We start from the raw sequence: 22,522 nt of genomic DNA, 5'->3' as shown, positions 1-22,522 counted from the left end.
GGCTGTAATCACCAAGACAAAAAATGACAAATGTTGGAGAGGATATGGAGAAAAGGGAACGCTCATCTACTGCTGGTGGGACTGCAAACTGGTGCAGCCACTATGGAAAACAGTATGGAGATTCCTCAAAAAACTAAAAATAGAAATACCATATGACCCAGCTGTCCCACTACTGGGTATCTACCCAAACAACTTGAAATCAACAATCCGAAGTAACACATGTACCCTCTGTTCATTGCAGCACTGTTCACAATAGCCAAGACATGGAAACAATCCAAGTGCTCATTGACCGATGATTGCATAAAGAAGATGTGCTATATATATACAGTGGAATACTACCCAGCCATAAAAAGACAAAATCATCCCATTTGCAACAACATGGATGGACCTGGAGGGTATTATGTTAAGTGAAATAAGCCAGACTGAGAAAGACAAACACCATATGATTTCACTCATGTGGGATATAAACAAACACATAGACAAAGAAAACAGTTCAGTGGTTACCAGGGGAAGGAGGGTGGAGGGTGAGCACAGGGAGTGAAGGGGAGCAATTGTGTGGTGACAGACAAGAAATAATATGCAACTGAAATTTCACGATGATGTATTATGAATCTCAATTAAAAAAATTACCTTTGAGGTTTGCACCGAATGTTTAGATGTTGAATGTGTGTTGTAGATACTGGCTTATGGAGTAGGGAGGGTGGGGATAGTAGCATATGTTTAAAGTTCTGAGCACCAAAGCAAGCCCTGTGAAAGGACCCCATTGCTCATCAAGAAGATCCTTGATGTGGTCACAGGGCTTCTCTTCTCTTGTTCACTCAAAATATGCCTGTGAATGTAAGTTCCCATTTCTTGTGTTATTTTGGTATACACAGTGTGCCAACTTTTCTGGTGATGATTTTTAGTAGGGGAGATAGATGTTCAGTTTGAAGAAGAGTGTATACTTCTTTCCTTAAGCTCTAAGTGCTTCTTGTTGCACTTCATTTGGATGATGGTTTTATGGCTCTAAGTACAACCCCTCAGACAAGACAGCCAAGAACACCATGGCCCCAAGCCAGATTTGTATTGTCTTTTCTGCTAGATTAGGACATCACCTTTCTGGGTTCTTTCATCGGCTTGAGTGCATATAACCTTGTGGGTTGTCTAGATGACATCATCACTACCCTCATTCGTGTCAGGTATTATTGCTCTAGTGAAGACTACATTGACACAGCTGAGAAGGGCCTGTTAGAACAATTTGACGGATGGGAAATAATGAGTTGCATGTTTCCCGTTAAAGGCTTCTTTATCCTAGCATGATGTCAGCTACACACCGTGTTGTCCTTCATGGGGGTTTTGTCACCTGTCAGAGGAGGGTCACAGCAGAGCCAGGCATGCCTGCTCTGATTCATCGCAGCAACAGGCTTTGACGTCGTTGGCACGTCTTGACTATATGGTGGTTTAATTGGCAAGGGGAGCATAAATTTGTGATTGTTACCCACAGAGGTAGGTGGTTGGGCAAAGACATGTTCAGAATACAATGTGAGCAGAGGTGTAAGAGAAGAGAGGCCATTTTGGAATTTGTTATCCTTGCTTTGCCTTGTACATTTCTGTTAAGGCTAGTTGTGTGTTGTGCTAGCTTATGTAGGACTGTCAGGCAGCAGTTCCAGTCTGATATTCTAACAGCTTATGCTGGAACATTTCTTGGTTTTTCAGCATATGAGTCACAATTTTACTCTCAGAAATTTGTGTCACTTTAGTGTTCTAGTGACCTTATCATTCAAAGTTTTTTGCAGTTCAAATAGACCTCGTGTGGAGCTTTGGAATATGCCAATAAAGTCTGTAGGTAGAGGAAACTGACCCATAAGAGATCAAGGTATCATTTGGTGCAGCTATTTAAGAATACCATAGAGCCAACCTAGTGTAGTTGTCTGATGCTGAAACCACTGCCCCGGCAGGATACAGCCCAGGTGACCTTCGGATCTCAATCTACTTGCTTTAGGAATGCATCCAGATGTTTCCACCTGGACCTTAGTAGAAATATAAACATATCTTAGAAGACAAATTGAATAAAACAAGTAAAAGAATCGAAAGGTGAAACTAGCAGAAAGCAGCTTGATAGATCTAACAGTATGGAAACCAATTTAATAGAAATGAAAAAGAGAATGCAAAGATGGTAAACATCAAATTATTCTTGAGTGAGATTTAGTATTTATTTGTGTTAAGGGCAGAAAGTTTCCTTCTGACTCCCATTATGAAAATTACTGAGAAGTTGGTAGGTCGCTGGATCTGAGCTTGTTGGATACTTTTATACCTTCGGAGAATAGCTTAAGTGGAAAACTATTATTCTTTTTTCTTTGCTTGAGATATGAGAGTTTGCCTGACTCATCTTTTTGGAGAAACTAATCATGTTTCTAACCGGTTCTGTGTGCTGTAGTTACGAGGTTAATCATAAAAATGCCAATTGGCAGAAAAGGCTTGAGAATAGAAAGAATGGAGAATGGGGGTGGCTGGGTGGGCAGGCTGCAAGTTGCTTCCTTTAAAGAAAGTGTTTAGGACTCTACCAGAGGAAAACGATAGTAGGAATTAAAATGCAGATTTCTCAAGTGCACCTATGTGGTTTAATTATTCCAGCACCAAAAAGAGCGTTGTCTGAACAGAACAAAACCTGTTAAGCATCATGTCAGAAGAGTCTAGGAGTCAGCTTTGAGGACAGTTTTGCATTTTTAACTATCACGTTGTCTTCGAGTTAGTGTTGGCTTATGACCTTGGCTTTCAGGAGGTGTTTTGACAGCTGACAATGATAATAGTAGTTCTCATTTCCATGATAAAATATGTAGTGTCAGGAGTAGTACTGTAATAAAAATAAAATAAATACTGGTTGTGGTCTCATAATACCATGAGTCTTTATAATTATAAAGTTTCCTTTTTAAAAATATGAAACATTTTAATTGCCGAATTAACAACACTAGAACATTCTTTTAGGTGGAATCATAATGCGACTTGACACTTTAGTTTTTGCGATGCCTGTCAGTATTAAAAGTCTCTAAATAATTCCATATACTGTTTGTGTTCTTTGCTGCCATCTCTGCTAGACCTGATCTTGTTATCAGCAAGGAGTGAAGATGAGTTTTACTTTAAATTTTAAAATATTGTCCTCAAATATAGTGAGGTCACATAAATGTTCTGTTCCAAAAGAGAATTAATATAGAATGAATTATATATTTAATGAAAACATTATACAATCGTCTCTGTAATATAATACTATTTTTGTTAAAATAATGTGTATGCATAGTTAACTCATCTGAAGTATATGTGCCGAGATATTAATACTGGTTAGCTTTGGTGATGAGATTATAAGTATTAATTTTTTTATTTACTTATCTGTATTTTCCACAGTGAACATTATTGCTTTGTTCTTTTAAATGTTCTATAATGACAGGTATTATTTGACTTTTTTTGTGTAGGGGCACATGTTATACAAGTAACAAGTCAGTTTTAAAATCATCAGTGGAGACGCCTTGTTCTCTGTTTCCTGCATACCTAAAGATAATGATGCTTTGATACTATTATATATGCAACAGTCCCTCAATAATTCCCCATTAAAGAAAGGGAAGAAGCAAGCAAGCAACCCAGCAGGCAGGCAGTATTAACTGTATATTCAATAGAATACCAGCTGTGTGTTGGAAGTGTGTAAAGTGCTCTGAGGGAGTAGATAAGAGGAACATAGGACAATGTCCTTATCCATAAGCAGCTTACAGTCTGGTTGGGGAGACAAGGTGCACACTCAAAGCAGTTAGTGAATAATATAGTATGTGATGTGCTGCTCAGTTATGCAGTACAAGCAGTTAGAAAAGCTGCTTATGGTGTGAGGCAGACAGTGAGTGCAAACAAGTTGGAAAGGGAAAGATGAATGTAGATAGGAGTCATTGGGGAAACACTTTAGTATTGCTTTGTTTGTTCTTTTCCCTAGAAGAGCAGGTTTCCATCCTTGGAAAGGTTTCCTGCATGTCAGCACCCTTGGTGCTCCAGTGTCAGTCTTTAGCTCTTTACCTGTTTACCTTGAGTGTTGGTTCTACAGGAGTTAAAAAGCTCTATTAACTAAATCTGGGTGCTGCCTTCTTGTAGACACATGGGAAATTTTGTTCCCCTCACATGTCTTCATTAATGCCACCTGAGAATGGAAGCTGGTCTGTGGGAAATGAGACAGATAATTTTAGCACCAAGTCAGGCTGCTTTTAATTTTGTAGTCAATGTTACAGAAATGATAATTGTCAATATTTGTAGTGCTCTGTAGAGAGTGGTGAAATTCATTATAAAGAACCTTTTGCTCATAAGTAAAATTCAACAATGTCACTTAGAAGACAGCCTATGCACACCCTCCACTGACAGTTTTCTGACAACACCCAGTTTGTATGTAGATGTGGGGATATGTCATTAGAGTAAATTGATTTCGTACTGAAATATACTTCCTGTAAAAGCCTCTTAGATTGAAGTCATTTCATTCAAAGGGCTGCCTGTCTCAAAGTCACAAAGATTCCCTAGCTGTCTTTTATTATTATTTTTTGCCATAAGGATATACTGATTATTTGAAATTCAAAGTAAATATCTGTTCCTGTACGTCCTGAACTCACAGTGAATTATGTGTTTATCTCAAAGTCAGTGAGTGTTCCGTAGGAGAACCTGGTTACTTTCAGTAGAAGGAGAGACTAATCCAGAGCATGGTTTCTTTCTCACACTGTCTCCCTAAAGACAGTTGATGGAATGATTAACTCCTGTGGAAGGTCCTTCTGTGGAAAAATCAGGCTTGTTAGATTGATCAGCTAAAATTAAATATTTGATTTTTGGAGATCGATATTCCTTTATGTCTGGTTTGACCATCTTGTAATATAGGCTCTTAGAGATCACGGTCTGTAATATATTTATTTGATATTGAAAACTTCAACATGAGAAAAAATCCTTCTGAGTAAATATGTGGGTTGTTTGGTCTTTAACATCTGAATTCTCTTTGGTCTAATCCCTCTCAAATAAAAAAAAAATCCTTCATACCTCTTTGCTTCTAGTAGCAAGAATACTTGAGGTTTAAGTTCCCTTTTTAAGGCAAAATTGATGAATACTGGCCTTAGTTCTGGACCTTCTGTCTGTAAATATCTTCTATGGGAATTTGGGTCATAGTTGGTCTTTAATTGGTATCAGAGAGAACCATTCATCCTTTAGGGTGTGTCCCTGAGGTCACTGTTGACAATAGAGTTCTGAGTGAGATTCAGTAAGGGTTAACCCATACACAATTACTATTTTTGTAAAATCATTCAGAAGTAGAAAGCATTTCTTGGCTATCTGATGCAGTCTTATCTGATGGACGAATCCCTCGTCAGTATCCTTAACGTGGTCATTAAGCCTTTCTCCAACAAGTGCAGTGATGGGGAGCTTACTGCCTCATAGGCAAGCCATTTTAGTTTGCATCATTCTTATTTATTAAAACTTGTTTTCTGTCAATGACTGGAAACTGTATTTTTCACTCATTTGTCCTAGTTCTGATTATCAGAGCCATGTAGGGTAGTCTTATTTACTGTTCATGCAAAAGTCCTTTGGTGATGTGAGGGAAGGCATTATAACCCACTTGAGCTCCACTGAAATACAACCTGTGGAAACGCAACTTGGAATCTTAGTTTTAAAAAAAACTCCCCAGATGCTTTTGATCCACACAGAGTCTTAAGAACCACTGCATGGTGGTGGGAGAGACTAGTGGACTGTGACAGTGTGAGAGGGCTGTGTATTGGGTGGTGCGGACAGCTGGTAGAATGAAGTGGGTCCAGCCAAGGAAGGCACATGAAGTTTAAGAAGTACTTTCCAGGATACATAGGGACTAGTAGGCAGGAAAGGAGTGAAAAGAGGTCTCAGGCCCAGACCTCTGTGGGTCACTCCTTGGGACAGGAAGGAGCCTGATGGGTTTAGGAGAAGGCTACAAGCCCAGTGTGGCTGATTGTAGGGACATGGGTGGAGGGAAGGCCAACAGTCTGGGAAAGTCAGAATGTAAAGAGTTCCATGGATCACACTCAGGAATTACGCTTTACACCATAGGCGTTGGGGAACCACAGTCAGTTTCCATCCAGGAAAGCCCTCAACAGAGGGGTGTTCTAGAAACATAGCCATGGCAGTGTGAACAGAGTAGACTGAAGAGGTTCGATTTGGGTGACTGAGAGTACAGGTAAGGAATATGGAGAGTCTGGGATGACTGCCCTCTGTTTTGAGTCAGGGAGTACAAAAAGAGAAGGAATAGGTTTGGGAGGAAGAATTTGTTTTTGAAGTTTTAAAATTGGGTATTTTGGGAGGATATGCAAGTGAGACTAGGAAGTGGATTTGGAGCTCAGGAAAAGTTTCCTGAGCCAAAGTTACAGATTTGGGGTTATCAGCACATAGATGGTTGTGAAGATGAGTCTCTAGAGGGATAAGATGGGAGACATGATAGTGGGACTTTGGGGACACCACCACTTAGGGGATGAGCTGAGGAGGAAGAAGCAACAAAAGAAAGAGAAGAATAACAGATATATCAGGAGGGGACCTGGAGAGGGTGAGGACTTGGATGTCAGGTGCTGCAGTGGGATGGGGAGAATGCATATGGTGGTTTTGACCATGTAAAGTGGCTGCTGCCCCCTGGCCTGGACCCCAGGTGTGGCTACTTTCTCTTAAAGGATCTGTAGTTACTAATAGTCCAGCCTACATCAGAACTTCACTTCAAAAATCATATTGGAATTGAATGAATATTAAAAAACAGCAGTTTTCTCTAATAAAGCAACTCTGATTTTATCCTTCTGTTGTGTGTCTTTGGTTCATCTGTCCCATCCATCCGTTGAGGTAAATGAGAGCCTGCTGTGTGCCCAGGCCCTCTTGTAGATATTTCCATGGCACGTACCTGATTCACTTCAATTATAGTATTTCTCTAGGCACTTTCTTGTGGGTATTTTGCGACCAGGTTGTTTAGGAACACCTTAAGTTTTGCAAAGTGCTCCTAGCCAAGGGCCTGTTTGAACTTTGTAGAAACTAGTAGCTTAATGTGCACTGTTCATAAATTTCTTCTTTCAGACATTTTGGAACAGAAAGGGCCTCTGGTAGGCTTCTAGTCCTGTCTCTCCCTTTACCTGTGAGGAAGCTCGAGACTAGGGAAGTTGGATTAATTAGTTGTCCAAGGTCAGGGGAGGGTGACAGGAGCCCAGGCCTCAGTGAACTGAGTCGTCTTCGCTTCCTACCAGCCAAGCACCATCTCCCTCTTGCCTGCCCCCTTTTTAACCTGAATTTGTTTTTCTAGCAAAGCACTAGGACTTTCTTTTATGGTTCTTTTTTGTCCTATTTATGTTTTTGCCCTTTCTGATCTGTTTTGTTTGGGAGAGGTGAAGTCCAAGCTATTTGGCTTTCTTTGTTTTGTTGTATTTCTTGTTTCTTGTTTGTTGTTTGTTATTGTAGGTGCTAGATCCAGCTGCTCAGTTTCTGGGTAGTCATGATCACGTGGAGTGTCTCCTCAGGGCTGGAGTCAGGGGAAGGGGCACTTTTTCTTATTCTTTTGTGATGGGGAGGTAATGATGGTGCTGCAGCCCTGGCTCTGCTTCTCTGGAGAAGCCGAGTTGGTACAGTCTAAAGAGGCTGGCTTTCCAGCGGGAAGAGGTCCTGTAAGTCGAATTTTGTTGCAGTCTATCCTTGCAGCCATCAGCGAGGCCTTTATTTAGCCTTTCTGACTGGTCTTGCCTATAAGGGAGAGAGAGGTAAAATTACTTGATTGTAGGAAAGACCAGCCTCATAATAGATGTGAAATAATGTTATGCTGTAAAGAAATATATGCACATGTCAGTTATTATTTTGAAATATTTGAAATGCCCATCAGAATTAAAAAATGACCCCAGGATTTTCTGTAAGATGAAGCATTTGAGAGCTTGAAGGTCTGTGATTCAGGGAGTCCGTATGGGGAGTGTCTGGGGTTATACACCAGGAACTGGTCGCTAGGGAGACAGGATGGGAAGAAGCAGAGCTTCTCTGGAGCGCAGCAGGATGAGAGCCCCACAAAGCGTATGCCCCCTTCTCACCCTGCCCCTCCCCTGGGAGGTAAAGTACTTAAACATCACATACGCCAGGAAGCCACATGTGCCATGGGACAGGAGTCCGATTGGGGAGGGGTGTTAGGGTTCAGCTTTGGGGTGAGGTGGAGGCCCTAAGATGCCCTTAGCTCTGCTGCTTATGCGGCTAGTGGTGTGCAAAATGAATGTCTGTCCTTGACAATCCCCTCTTTCTTTGAGTCTGAAATACTTTTGATTTGTGAAAGCTGGCAGGGGTTAATAAGATTTCCTGAATGCTCTAATCTCCATGGGCAAATCTGCTACATCAGTGAGCATCGTTTTCAGGCTCTAACAAGCTTATACACTGGATTAGAAACACTAATGAGTTTACCTGTGCCAGGGGTTTGTCAGTACCAACTACTAGGGCAGCTCCTTTCCTTCTTATCTTCTTGGATAGTAATATCTCCTTTGCCCATAGGAAGAAACAGGCAAGGTTTCCCATGTGGGCGTGGACTGGACCAGAAGGGTGGGCTTGCCCCATCATGGGCTCAGAAGATGAGATTCTCTTGCTCAAAAGTGCTCCTGGTTTCCGCAGCAGAGTCAGACTCTCCTGTCCTTTAATCCCGCTGAATCCTTTCGAAAACAGGCCTACCTGGGCCGGCCCAGTAGCATAGAGGATAAGTTCATGGGCTCCGCTTTGGCAGCCCGGGGTTCGCTGGTTTGGATCCTGAGCGTGGCCCTATGTACTGCTTGTCAAGCCAGGCTGTGACAGGCGTCTCACATATAAAATAGAGGAAGATGAGCGCGGATGTTAGCTCAGGGCCAGTCTTCCTTAGTGAAAAGAGGAAGATTGGCAGCAGATGTTAGCTCAGGGCTCATCTGCTCAAAAAAAAACAACAAACAACAAAACAGACACACCTCGCCTTCCTGCCAATGACCTATGCAGGTGAGTGAATGGCATTGCTGAGCAGGTAGTGAGTTTCTGTTACCCCAAGATTGGGCATGAGCAGGCTCAGCATGCAAGAGAATGCACAATGACTGGGCAGGTTATGTTGCGCCACCAGGAACTTACCACACACAGGTTTTGTTTTTTTCCCCCCCAATAATGGCTTTGTCATTTGTAATAGCTGCCATTTCTAATGTTTATTATAACTTCACAAGCAGAGTCACTCATCTCTTGGATTTTGGAAATGGATTTGTCATCTTGTTGAGATGAACCTAGTATGTGTGACTTTTACCCCCAATGCCATGTGTTAATTCATCTTTATTGATAAGTATGTTTTATTTCTATCTCTATATCTGTATTTATACTCTATTTCCACACACGTACTCATATATATACCTTGTATATATATGACAATGCACAATATATAACATATATATAATTTGTAAGTAACTATACAGTCTCTATATATCACAAAGATGTGTTCACGTGTTACTTGTAACAGTCCTTTCCAGCTCAGAGTCTTTATCTATGAGCTGTCTGTAGCTTTAGGAAGCTGTCTGTTCTCTTTTCCGGTTACCCCTCTGGTTAGTGTTGTGACTTTCTGTTCAGGTTGGGTAGAGGGTCAATGGAGAAAGAATAAAATATTATAGACCATAATTCTTTTTGCCAGAGGAAGTTCAGTCAGTGTGCATGTGTCCAGCAGTGAGCTGGACATCGAGATGAAGAATGGAAGGGCCAGGGCTGGCTGTAGGACAGTGTACTTTAACCAGATGCTGAGGCCAGGTTCACATAGGCAGGGCATGTGTGAACTGAAGAATGGCAACCACTCACCCTCCTTCTTGGTGTATTTTGTCTTTTTCCGTTCAGTTAAGTGTTTATGGAGCACCTCGTACCTCTGGAGCCCTGTGTTTGGTGCTGGAGGTACAGGAATGATATGCATTTCTTGCCCTCAAGGAGCAATGCAGCCTGGTACAAACAGAAAAGTGAAAAATATTCTGGGGTAACAGGTGCTGTAAGAGAGAGCTGTGTGTGATGGGAACCCTCAGAGGCCTGAGGACCAAGCTGGCCTTGGTGTGGGGGCTCAGGTCCTGATGAGGGCATTGCTGGCAGGGGCACTGCAGGCACAGGGCTGGCCATGGCATCTGTGGAGATGCTCAGGTCGTCTGGATCATGGGAGTGGAGAGAGATGAGAATGGGAAGGGAGACAGTGGTTGGACCATGAAAGGCCATAGATGCTCCTGAGTTTGAGCTACATCCTGAAGGCAGTGGGGAGCCATTGAAGAATGTTAAGCAGGGAAGCAACCTGATCAGATTTGCATTCTAGAGAGCTACTTCTGTGTCCTCAGACCTTTGATAAATACTTTGATTACCTGTTAGTAAATATTGAAAATGAACTTGATGTTCTCTAGATAAATATCCTTTCCTCGAGTGTCTTTTCTCTGCTGGTGATCTCAGTAAACAGTGAGGTCAGACTGCCTCCTCCTGTGTCTTCTGCCTCATCTTCAAGTCAGGGGTAATTGTGAAGATCGTCCCTTTCAGCCCAGCTCTGCTGCCTGGCCATGCCAGCTGCCCAAGAGCAGGGCTTAGGCTTGGAACTGTGGGGGATTCTGGAGAGTTTTTGCGCTCCTATCACTAGAATATATCTCCATTAGTATGGAATAGTTAGTGCATGGACATTTTTAATACTCAGCAAAAACACTAATTAAATTCCTGATTGCAAGTGGCCCTTCACACAGGGAGCTGTGTAGATGATCTGTGTTAATAGCATAATGTTTCTCAGTAAGAAATGAATGTTATATCCTGACCATGATTCACAGTAAGAAATAAATGTTACATTGTGACCTGGTGCTCACATAGTAGTACACACATATATATTTCTGTGCCAAAGTTTCTTGAGGCAGTACTCACCCATACTTCCTGGAATGTATTCTCTTTCCCTCTCTATTAAAAAAAGTACTGGTTATGATCCACTACATTAATTTCACAGCCCACTAATGGGTCACAACCCGAAGTTTGAAAAACATTGCCCTGTAGGAACTTACAGTCTTGGGTACAGAGATGCGTTTGTGGTCTCTGCTCATTTGCCAGTGGGCACAGAGAGAAAAAGGCAAAGGGTGCACATATGGAACTATGTTATGTGTCACAGAGACTCTAGCCTTGGATTTAACACTGTAATCAGTGAGCCCCATGTGAACACGTTATTTGAAACTTGTTTTCACTTTGCCTTTTTTTATTTGAGTTGATTGTGTTGACTGTCCTTAATGATTTCTTTTAAGGCAATGCTCAGTGTAATAATAACACTAATGAGTACTTGCTCTGTGTCAGGCAGTTTATAAAGACTCTACATTGTTTAGTGTTTGCATCACCCCTATAAGACAAGTTTTATTGTTCACAATAATACAAACATGAAAGGTGATGCTCTTTCTGTTTCCTGTTCTGCCAGAGTGGCTGAAAGAAACAGCTTGGAATTGTCCATGGAGCTGGCCATTTTCTATGACATCAGGCCTTACCTTGTTTTTAGACGAGGGTGATGTCGCTTCGTGGTTTTCTATCCTTCCACCTTTTCTTGTCAGAGTATGCTACCAAGGTTTTCAGACTAAGCTAGTGGCTCCAGGAAGGTTTTGCTCTCCTTAGAAACCAGGTTCCAGCTGTGGGAGGTAGAGATGGCCGCAGGGAAGGTTCTCTTGCTTGGCAATTTAGATGGCTCTGGAAATTGCTACCTGTGTTCTTTTTGCTCTGATGCTTCATGAGAACAGAGAAACTGAAATTGAGGAGCCAGATCTGTGAAATGCGTCCCATGGATGGTGTAGCATACTCTCAGATTGGGGCAGTTGCCAGAGGCATGGTGTTCCATACTTTGCTCCTGCTGGACCCCAAGCCACAACTTTATATTGTCTCCGCGGACTGTCCTTATCTCCCATATAAACACTGTGAGTAGTTACTGATGTGCCTTCCACTAGGCACACTGAGTCTATCAGAACCCACATTCAAGGAACTTCTCAATTAGGGAAGAAACATCTTTGTAATGCATATGTTTTTATTTGTAAAGGAAGATTCATTATAGGGTTCCTTAAAACAGCAAGCATTTCTTTATTATGTTTAAGACTGCATTAGATTTAGCACAATTTTACACTCTGTTCTAGGCCTGGCTCTGCATAACTTGTGGTCATATCTGAGCCATAATTTCTACTTATATGGGACAATGGGTTGAACTGGATTATATATAACAGCGTTTCTTGTTCCCGAATTCCACGATTCTGTTCAAGTGTAAGAAATTAGTTTAGTTCACCATACAGTTCCTTCTACTTTGATATATTGTTGACTTCAATAACTATTACCATGTGCAATAGCTAGGGACACTATCAGATAAGGCCAGTCCTAGCCCTCAGACAGTCCTAGCGAGCACGTCTGTTGCACACCTGGTCTTTGTAGGGTAGACCTGGAGATTGTCCTCTCTGCCACAGTTGCATTGGGGGTAAACATAAAAGATGGTAGTGTTTTTTTTCTTGTTTAGCCATATGTCTACCTACTCTTTGAAAAGGAGGGATTTGTCTGTCAGAAGTATCCTTAACTGTGAACATTAAGCTAAATTCTGAGGGAAAATGCAAATAAACAAGTTTTGCCCTTGGGACTGTTAGAATCTGGTGAAAGAGACAAGATAAATGCAAGAAAAATACAGAGAACACAAACAGCACACAACAAGTAATTATTGTATGTTAATTAGTAGCAGCTGTACAGAGCCTGTGTATAAGTGCTGGGAAATGCCAGAACGTTTGGGCTATTGAGAGTCCAGGGTTTCCTCAGGGGTGACTGAAAAATGGATATGAGACAGATCCTACTGCCTTTTCCCTCCTCCCTTCCCTGAAGCTATGGAGAGGAAGTTGAGTAAGACATTTCCCCCAAAATAAGGAATTTGTAGTCTAGTCCAACAGTTGGTAGATTATGACTCATAGGCCACAACCTAACTAGCGCTTGTTTGTATAAATAAAGTTTTATTGGGACACGTCACATTCATTAGTTTACGTGTTGTTTGTGGTGGCTGCTTTCATGCTGTAACGACAGAATTGAGGAATAGGGACAGAGACCACATGCTTTGCAAAGCCATTTACCATCTGACCTTTTGCAGAAAGTTTGCTGACCCTGCTTTAGTTGTTTCTTCATGTAGACACTAAGTAAACACATGTACACTAATAAATACGCACAACAGATTTCTGGCTAGGGTCTCGCAGACTAACAGATTTCAGTAGAGCTGGGTGTATGCACATCTCTGCATTTATTCCCAATTATTTTTATCTTTTTTTAGTGGAGCACTTAACAGCTCACTCCCCTTGGGCATCTTCTTCTACAGCTGTTTGTTATTTTGTGTGTGTTTGTTGTTTTTAAGCAAATGCAGAAATCTCTTATTTTGACTTTATTTTCTCGTCACAGCAGTTACAGCACTCTGGCTTCATGTGCTTTGGGAACCTAAAAAGCAACTGAGTCTCAAAACTAACTCATGTTTTTTTTTAAAGTTTGTATGTGACATTATACACACATGTATAAATAAATCTATGTATATTTTTGCCTCATTGGAATGAAAGTGTGTGTCACAGACTGTACGTGGGAAGTTTTCTTTGGCTGCCTGCAGTTAGAGGACTATACAAGATGCCGAGCTCTCCTTGTTGCTTGTGTGCTGACTAATCAAAGAATTGATTTGCACCTTTTACATTTTTAGAATCAGAAGATTATTTTTCAAGTAAGCTTGTAATGTAGTTCAATGATTTATAGTTGAATTCTTTGTGTATATTTTAATTTTGAAAGATTAATATATATTATGCTTTTTGGAGAAGATACAAAATGTATTTAATGACATAAATTGAAATGGTTCCCTTTTTATATATAAGCAAAATGGAGATTTCTTAAAATTGAAAATCAGTGACTTGCTTTTGACTAACGCACTGGCATTTTGTATAGTTTAAAACTATTTTGCGGTTCAGTGTAGAAATAAACGTTACTTTTCTATTATTCTGCATAGTTTTAGTTGAAACATGGAGTCTACTTTTACTCTGTACATTTTATCTTAGATTAGGGATTTTAAGGCCAGCTGAGTTATTTCCTTATAATAATTGTAGAGTTTTTCAAAATTCTCTCTCACTTCTTTTAAAATGACATGTGGACAGTTCCCTTCTTCTTTGATAATGCATCTCTATTTATAAATATTGTAAATATTTTGTATATTTTCCACCGCTAGTTGATCCTCAACTATGCAGAATTTGCTTTGACCTTTCTTAGAGAAATCAGATTTGGAGGAGACACTCCTGTTTCCCCTGATGAGTACAGAGGAATTTTGATTGTTCTGTTACCTTCTTATCCACACAGATTGTCTCTGGAGGCAGAGAAAACAGGTAGAGGGAGGGTAATATAAAGTATGATTTGACTCCTCTTCAGCCCGTAAGACCAGAGCTATCTGCCTTAGAGGCCTGGCTCAGGTGTAGACTGATGGCTGAAGATGGGAATAAGCTGCTACTGTGGGAATGGCTGTAGTTTCCATCTTTGGTCTGTGGAGGAGGTTTCTAGAGCCAGATTCACTAGAATGTAAATCCTCGCTACTCGGATGTGGTCCAAAGACCAGCAACATCAGAATCCTCTGGAACCTGGTTAGAAATTCAGAATCTCAGGTCTCACCCTACACCTGCTGAACTGGAATCTCCGTTTCACCAGGGTCCCCACAGGATCCATGAGCACCTTAAACATTGGGAAGCTCTGATCTAGATCATTGGGTTCCCAGAATGGCCAAGCGTCAGAATCACCTTTGGAGCTGATTAAAAGCTACAGAATACTGGTCCCAGCCCCCTGAGATTTTGATTCACTAGGTCTGGGGTGATCCTGCTGCCCAGCCCGATGTGGAAACACTGGTCTGAAATGGATCAACCCTGGTTGGTGAAAGGACATTTGAGAAGGTGAATCACCTGCTGAGTGTGTGTCTGGAGGATCGCAGCTGACTTTGGTCCCACAGTCTAGCCCGCTGAGCTTTCCTTTTTCTGAGACTCTATCCCTGAGTGGACATGTCATTCCTGAAGAGCCTGTGGAGACCTGCAGGCCACTGGACTGGCGTGCCAGCACTGTCTGCATCTCCAGCTGACGGGAATGGAGATTTGCAGGCAGTCTAGCTACCCAGCCTCCATTCCTTTCTCTTCTAGTTCCCATGGAAACAGATTGCAGGAAAACTGGGCATGGTGCTATCTTTACCCTGTTTTTGGCGATCTGAGGTCTGTTTCCATGGGAACCAGAAGGGAAAGAGATGGTAGTAGAGTAGCTAGACTGCTTTTAAATTTCAATGGCAGCCTCCGTCCTCACTATAAAACCCTCTTTTACCCAAGTTTACATTTAGGCCAGGGGCCTGTGCAGTTCTGACTGTGGTCATGTCTCATTCGATGGGGGAGGTGGGTGCAGAAGGAGGAGAAAAGATGGAGCTCTTAAAATATCCTTGAAAATGCCAATCATTTCCTTTTCTTCCAGGAAGCCATTTTTAGATATTCGTATAAGTTATTTAAATGTCATCTTTAGCTATTATTTCTTGTATGGTTTTATTGAACATAATAACATGTTTTTATTCAAAGGAAGTGAGGAGATGAATCATTTCAATAGGAGTCATTTCTCTGATGTGGGGAATCCCTACAGTTAGTGGGTATGCAGTAAATATTGATTGGCTCTGTGTGTTGGGGTGGGAATGAGGGCCTAATGGGGTGAAAGGGGAGGGCCAGGATAGCAGGGGCAGGGTGGATGCCCGAGTTTTCACCTGTGGTAAGGAAAAAAGTAAAACATACCTGATGTTGACCTATTTAAGTAATTATTTGAAGATGAGAATATTAAATTCTAATCTAACAGGCCCTAGATTTTTAACTCTTGAGTGTTCAACCATGGAGTGAAGTTTGTTCAGTGGGCCCCTTTGAGATGCTCTATTTTTCCTTTTCCTTCCTTGCTATTCCTCCCACCCTTCTTATAGCCTGGTCAGTTGACTACACCTTTCACACATCTCTCAAGGGTCTGACAAGTACAGGCAGTGTCATCCCTGCCCTTCCTTCCTGCTCCCCATAAGTGCCTTAACTATTTATTGAGGGCCTGTTAGATGTTCTGGCGCCATGTACATGCCTTTCATTTATTTTCTCATTTAGTCCTCACCTCTGCCTTGTAGTATATTAATGCCCCGTTTGACAGATGAAGAGACTGAGGTTCAGAGGGATTGTGTAACCTGCCTGAGTAGGGTATTGTGTACTTCTCAGCAGAATTGTCGTTGGAAGCCCTATCTGTCTAACTCCAAAGCTGTGCTTGCTCCTCTGAGCAGTGTCTCCATGGAGTGTGCGACTGTGAGTGCAGGGAAGATTGCAGAGCCCCTGATGGCAACAATTTGTCTCTTAATGGGAGCCACTCTCAGCACCTACCCCCATCCTCTCTCTCCATCATTTCCTCCTGCCAGGTTGCCCAAATAAATAGGCAGCTCCTTGGTCTTTGATGTTAGTCTTCTGTATTTACATATTGGTATTTTCCTGTTTCAGATGTATTTAGTTTTTAAGTCAAAATGGACAAAATTTAGTTTTGATGATTGCCTGCTTCCTCTTGGGATATTTGGGGAACACTGGCCTAGAGAGAGTATTATGGTGAAAAGCAGCAACAGCTTTCCTGGAGGAATGAAATCAAATCCTCCTCCTTGCTGTTTGAGGGAACTAATTCACTTCACTAGACTGTGGGAAGGTGGGAAATGGGTTGATGATGTTGTACATTATGGTAAAGTCTCCTCCTGCCTTCCCTTTTCTACCGTCTGTACCTCTCTCCTGTCCTCCGGGGGATGTGAAGGCAGGAGGCCCTGGCCTCTATCTGAAGAAGCTTGCTGAGGGCTCCACTGCAGAGCAGGGGTTAGAATGGGTCACTTCCTGCTTGTTGACCTGAGAAGAGAAGGGAATAACAAGGGCTAGATTTTGAGAGGGAAAAAGGAAGAACTGAAAGAAGATGTTATTTTAAATGCAGAGAAAGTCACTTGTCATGCTGGGAAGGTCCGTGTCATACTTAATCACGGAAGGCCTCACAGACAGTGTGTAGCTAACTTTGGCAAGTGATGGGAACATGAACAGTGATTTCAGGTTCCAAATTTGGTGGTTAAAATTTCTTCTTGCTGCCAGAGCCCTGCTGTTTTCTTTGGTAATATGCCAAGAATTCTCTTATCCACATCTGATGGTGGACATGTAAGACAGATTCACTCGGCATCAAAGATGCTGATGCTGGTTTGAGCACACTATTCAGAATGAAATAGTTTCTGTAGCCCTGATAAGTGCTTCTAAATCTGAGCAAACTCGTAAACACATGGCTTCAGGTGCTGTAAGAGACTGCTTCTGATCACACTGGACTTGTGGAGGGGCCAGTTCTTTATGACAGGAGGGCATGTCTCCACTGCCGCCTGTGCTGCTTCGCGGGACACACAGTACCTGTCTGTAGTGCTTTCCCCCATGAATAACACTCGTTTGCTTTTACTGTGTAAGAGCACACGCATAGGCTTTTGTTACCAAGGCAGCGGAAATTGGTCTAATGAACTCTTTCTGCTTGGCTGGAGGCATCGAGAACACACAGGGACAGGGTTTGTGTAGTCCTATTAGTTAAATACCAGGCAGCCTTTCCCCTGAATTCTCTGACCCTTTCAACAGCTGCTCTTCAGGACAGATGGACTTTCATGGCCCTGCCTCATCCAGCCTTCCAGGAAGATGTGAAACTCTATCAGTGTTTCCCTAATATATGTGGAGTCAGACACTGCTCATCAAATGGCTTGGTGTGCTGGGGCCTCTCACAGATGTAGCGTTCATTATTTTGTGTAACTGTACCACTGAGAGCTTGTTTGTCACACTTTCGGACTGGTTGCTGCCGATGACATCAGCTCCGGGGGCCAACCTCAGACAGTACCATTTTGTGTTATGTCCTTCAGACATCTGCTGAAATGTTCACCTCCTTAGATTTCTGTGATCAGATTAAGTTACTCCACCGAGGCTAACTGGGCTAAATGTGTTCTATTTACAGAATTTGGTGTGTCTCAAATGACAGCTTTCCCAGTTGAATTCCAAGTCATTCTTCAAAGGCTAGTCTAGAGATTATCTTGTAGCTCTTATGTGAGAACGTGTGGTTTCTCTAAGGTAGTCATAGGATCTGTGATCTTCCTATGGTGGTGTGTGATACATTGCATATTGTTTCTTCTTCTGGTTTCCTTAAATGAGAGAAAAAGCACAGTGGTTGAGTGGAAGTTTAAGTTCTAAGAGGTTATGAGAAGGATCTGTTCTGCAGACAATAGGAATCTCCTTCTCTCTCCAGAGGTAAGTGAGACTTCTCCTAAATTTTGTCATATTTGGCATGTTCAGGCAGTAAATAGTCTACTAGGGCAGAAATTGGTAAACAACACTGTGTGTGTGTGACCCACAGTTGCACCTACATTAAATTCAGCAATGGTCTCTGCTGGCCGGCCGCTGGTCAGAGCCTTGCAGGCCCTAGGTGTTGGGGAGGTGCCTGTCAGGTGCTGATTGTACATCTCCTTTCTCCCATGTCTGTCCTGGAACATAGACTTTTCTTTGGAAATATCTAAGAAAAATATTATTGGAGTATTTGTCTTCACCACTACCCACCTCAAACTGGATATTGAGTTGTAAAAAATTATGAAGCGGAAAGTTTTCTTTTTCGTAAAGGAATGTATTTTTCAGAAGATAAATATGAGCAAACAAGACAAAAATACTTAATGAAAATTCAGGCATTCCCTGTGTGTTTTGATTAAAGAGGTAAATGTGGAGCTGGTTTGGAGCTTCATAAACAAGGGACATTTAGGAAACCTTTGTTGATGCAAGCAACTGAAATTATGCAAATTGTTCATTTCTATAGGGAGCATTGGCTGTTTTACTGTTGATTAATTTTTATTAGCTATTGAAGTATTTGGTGGTTCTGTTCCAACACCTCCTGTTGTATAGAAGAGTGGTGGATTTATTAAGCTGTTGGGAGGGGTTGGTAAGATGTCCTTTCTGTGCAGAATTTCCTTCTTGGGGCCTTGTGAAAGCTTGAGAAATGCGTGTAAAGGGCTTAAAAAGTTAGCACTTTACAAAGGGAACAAACCAAACAGGGAAAAGGATGGAAGAAAGGCAAATTGGCCCATACACGATTATCTGTCAAGAAGATGTAAAACCTTGGTTAAATTTATTTATTACTGCCTATTGCTGTTTTTTAAATTTGATATTTCAATATGAAAACATGAAAAAATTTGAATGTCAAGAGGTTCTTCTTCCTTTTAAGGGCAAGTCTCTTTTTTTGTCACTTTTTTTTTCTTCTACTATTCTACCACATTTCTTACCAAATACCTCACCCACACATTTTCTCTAATTTTGTATCCTTTCCCCTGTTTCTCTCTTGTTATTAATTTTAGCTGACATAGAAGGATTTTGAGCTTAGATTTTAGTCTATTGAGAACTTAAAAAAAAATGAAGACAAATCAACTGAGGAACTACAAGATAAAATGCCATGTTGTGTCCGATTTGGTCAGATAAGAACTGGAAGAGGGTAGGTGGGGCATATTCTCAAAGGCATAATTTATCGCTCATCTGCTGAGTGAGTTTTAATCATTTTAGCAACTATTATTCCTTTAGCATTTCTTAGAGACCAATGTTTTGTATATATTTTCTCATTAATTGCATGATAACTCTATGAGGTAGATGCCATTGTTGTTTCCATTTTACAGATGAGGAAACTTAACAGAGGGGTTAAGTAACTGCCAAAATCATGTATAGCCTAAAATGAGGTGAACCCAAGGTAGTCTGACTCAGAACCTGGCCTTTTGTCCTCTAGTCTGTTTGGGTGTGAGGCTCTCACTTGAGCGTGTTTTAAATGGCGGAGGAGTTGGCACTGCCTGTGCTGTAGCCTCCCAGCCAGAACTTCCCAGATGTAGTGCTCTCCAGGGTTTGAGTGCCCTGTAGCCAGCAGCCTCCTTGTGTGCTGTGCCCTTGGTACTTTGTGCAGCTAATGTAGTACAGAGGTAGTAGAGTGACAAGGAGGTGACCTAGCTGAACCTCAGATGTGATTCAGTGCAGTATAACCAGCATTTATTGAACACCTGCTGTATTCTAGTCTCTGTGGACAATGCTGAGGATATAACGACTAGCAAGAAAAGGTTTCTGTCAGGAAACATCTCCCTAGACAGGTATGCAAGAATATAGGCACCACTGGGACAGGAGCTTGGTTTGTTTTGGTCACTGCTATCCCTCCAGGACCTAAAATAATGCCTGGCTAGAATAATGACCCCACAAATAGCTGTGGAAATACTGAATGAGAAGATGCAGCTTGTGCGGTGTTCTGTAGGCCAAAGAGCAGGGAAAATCGTGGACAAGGCGCAGATGTCTACTAGAAGCCTGAGGCAGGGCAGTGACTTGGTGTGGGCACTCCCAGTGCAGGTGTTGGCAGAGCAGGCATTGATGGGTGATGAGGGCACTGGAGAGTGTGTGCAAGGAGGAGAAAAATTGTTTTGTACAAACAGCTTGTCAGTCCATATTCTCTTCTCCTATTCTCGCCAAAGGAGGAGAACACAGCTCTCCTTCCCTTTTTGCTAACACTTGTTAGCCCCGTATGATCCCCTTTTTCTTTGCCTGTCATGCCCATTATAGCCTGATTTTATCTGAAGAAAATTGGGGGTTGGGGGTGAGTGCTAGGTGTGGAGCATCTCAGAGCCCCACTACTGGTGTGGCCAGCCTGTGCTCCTCACATGAGGCTGGGAGGGGAAACCATTTCTCCCGCAGCCGTCCTCCGCTCAGCTGGCATCCACATTCCAAGTGACTGTGATGTGCTCGGACTAGGTCAGATGACCTTCAGTACACATTCGCCTGGGGACTGTCTGACTCTGTGCCAAGCCTCTGACCCTTCCTTGCCTTTTTTTTTGTTGTGGGCATGGCCCAATTTGGGCCTGGGAAAGTAGAAATTATCTCAGTATTCCCTGATCCCTACTGGCAGTTGGTAGAGGTGTGCACTGTGCTCCCTTCTCAGCTTCTTCCTTTGGCCAGTTTGTGTACAAGGGAGAACCTGGAGCGTGGCCCTAGATGGGCGCAGGGTCCTGGTTCCAGCTCTGCCTTCATCATCACAGTCACCTTCATTGCATTCCGTCTCCTCCCTAAGCCTCAGTCTCCTCATGAAATGAAGAGGTGGGAGAGACGAGCCCTTATGGCTTTATTCGCTCCTAGATAGTGTGAAGGAGACAGTTACAGATTTACTGATTCATTAGAGTTATTCTGGTTCATTATTTGGGGGGAAGCTTTCTCCAACTTGGTTTGAGTACAGCGTCAGATTATAGATTCTTCAGGATTTATCTCAAGTGTTCTATTTGCCAAGGTGACATTTTTTTTAAGGAATTTTTTGTTGTCTTTTTTCTTTCTTTTTTTTTCTTTTTAAAGATTGGCCTTGAGCTAACATCTGTTGCTAATCTTTTTCTTTTTTCTTCTTCTCCCCAAAGTCCCCTAGTACGTAGTTGTATACTCTAGTTATAGATCCTTCTAGTTCTGCTATGTGGGGTGCCACCTCAGCATGGCTTGATGAGCAGTGCTAGGTCCACGCCCGGGATCCAAACTGGGGAAACCCTGGGCCGCCAAAGTGGAATATGCGAACTTCACCACTTGGCCACAAGGCCGGACTGCCAAGGTGACATCTTAAAAGATGTTCTAATATAACTGCCACTCTTTCTTGTACACAGCCTGTGTGTATTTGAAATGAGTGTTTTAGATTTTGGACTTGCTTCCTGAAATGGTGACTAAGTAACCAGAGACCATTGAAGCTATGAATTGTTTTACACCCCTGAATCACAGAAATTAAAAGTAGCATAAAGAATCTGTAACACCCCAACTCATCTTCCTCCGGTTGCAGGCATCCTGTTTCTCTGACTTGTTCTCAGACTTGCATTTATGTGCAGATCTTCTGCCTTGTTTGCTGTGTCTTTTTCCTGTATGTTTGTCCTGTCCCTTGACCAGAGACGTGGCCACAAGGGCATACTCAGATCAGAAAGGACCTTGAGTTTCACCTTCTCACTTGACAAATGAGGAAATAGGAGCCTGACAGGCTGAGGGACTTGACCATGTCCTGTAAGTGGGCCCAGAACCAGTGGAGGGACACCTTGTCTGGTGCTCCTCTCTGTCTCACAGCTGCTGTTGGGGCAGGGGCCGTGTTTTTTCTAAGGGCCTCCTTTTTTGCTGTTAGGAAATCTTGAGACTGATGGGCACTTGCCAAGGTCTGTACTGTCTGTTCCTGAGGCAGAGGAGCTTGTGTGCAGAAGTGTGGTATCTCTCTCCCAGGGTGACACCTGTTTCAAACTTGAGTTGGAAATAGATCCTCAGGTTTCTTTTTGCCACTTTTTCTCACATCTGTCTCACTCAAAGTCCACTGCCACTTTGAGCTTAAATGAACCATCCAGTAGTTGAGATTTCTTTCAGTAAGCAGTGCAGTACAACTCAATGTATTAATTTTTATGTTTTAAATTTTACAACAGTGCCTCAGTTTGTCAAGGTAGAAGCATCTCTTC

The 22,522-nt window shown here is 42.2% G+C and overlaps 1 protein-coding gene across 35 annotated transcripts in view; it reads left to right on the top strand.

Moving 5' to 3' along the window:
• The window catches only part of LDLRAD4 (low density lipoprotein receptor class A domain containing 4), a 427,148-nt gene that overhangs the window by 129,496 nt on the left and 275,130 nt on the right, over nucleotides 1-22,522 (top strand). The window lies entirely within an intron of this gene.

The sequence above is a fragment of the Equus przewalskii genome, chromosome 7 (assembly GCF_037783145.1).
Source record: "Equus przewalskii isolate Varuska chromosome 7, EquPr2, whole genome shotgun sequence".
Classification (NCBI taxonomy): domain Eukaryota; kingdom Metazoa; phylum Chordata; class Mammalia; order Perissodactyla; family Equidae; genus Equus; species Equus przewalskii.
The sequence above is the reverse complement of the archived record's forward strand: the minus strand, read 5'-3'. Positions and strand labels throughout refer to the sequence as shown.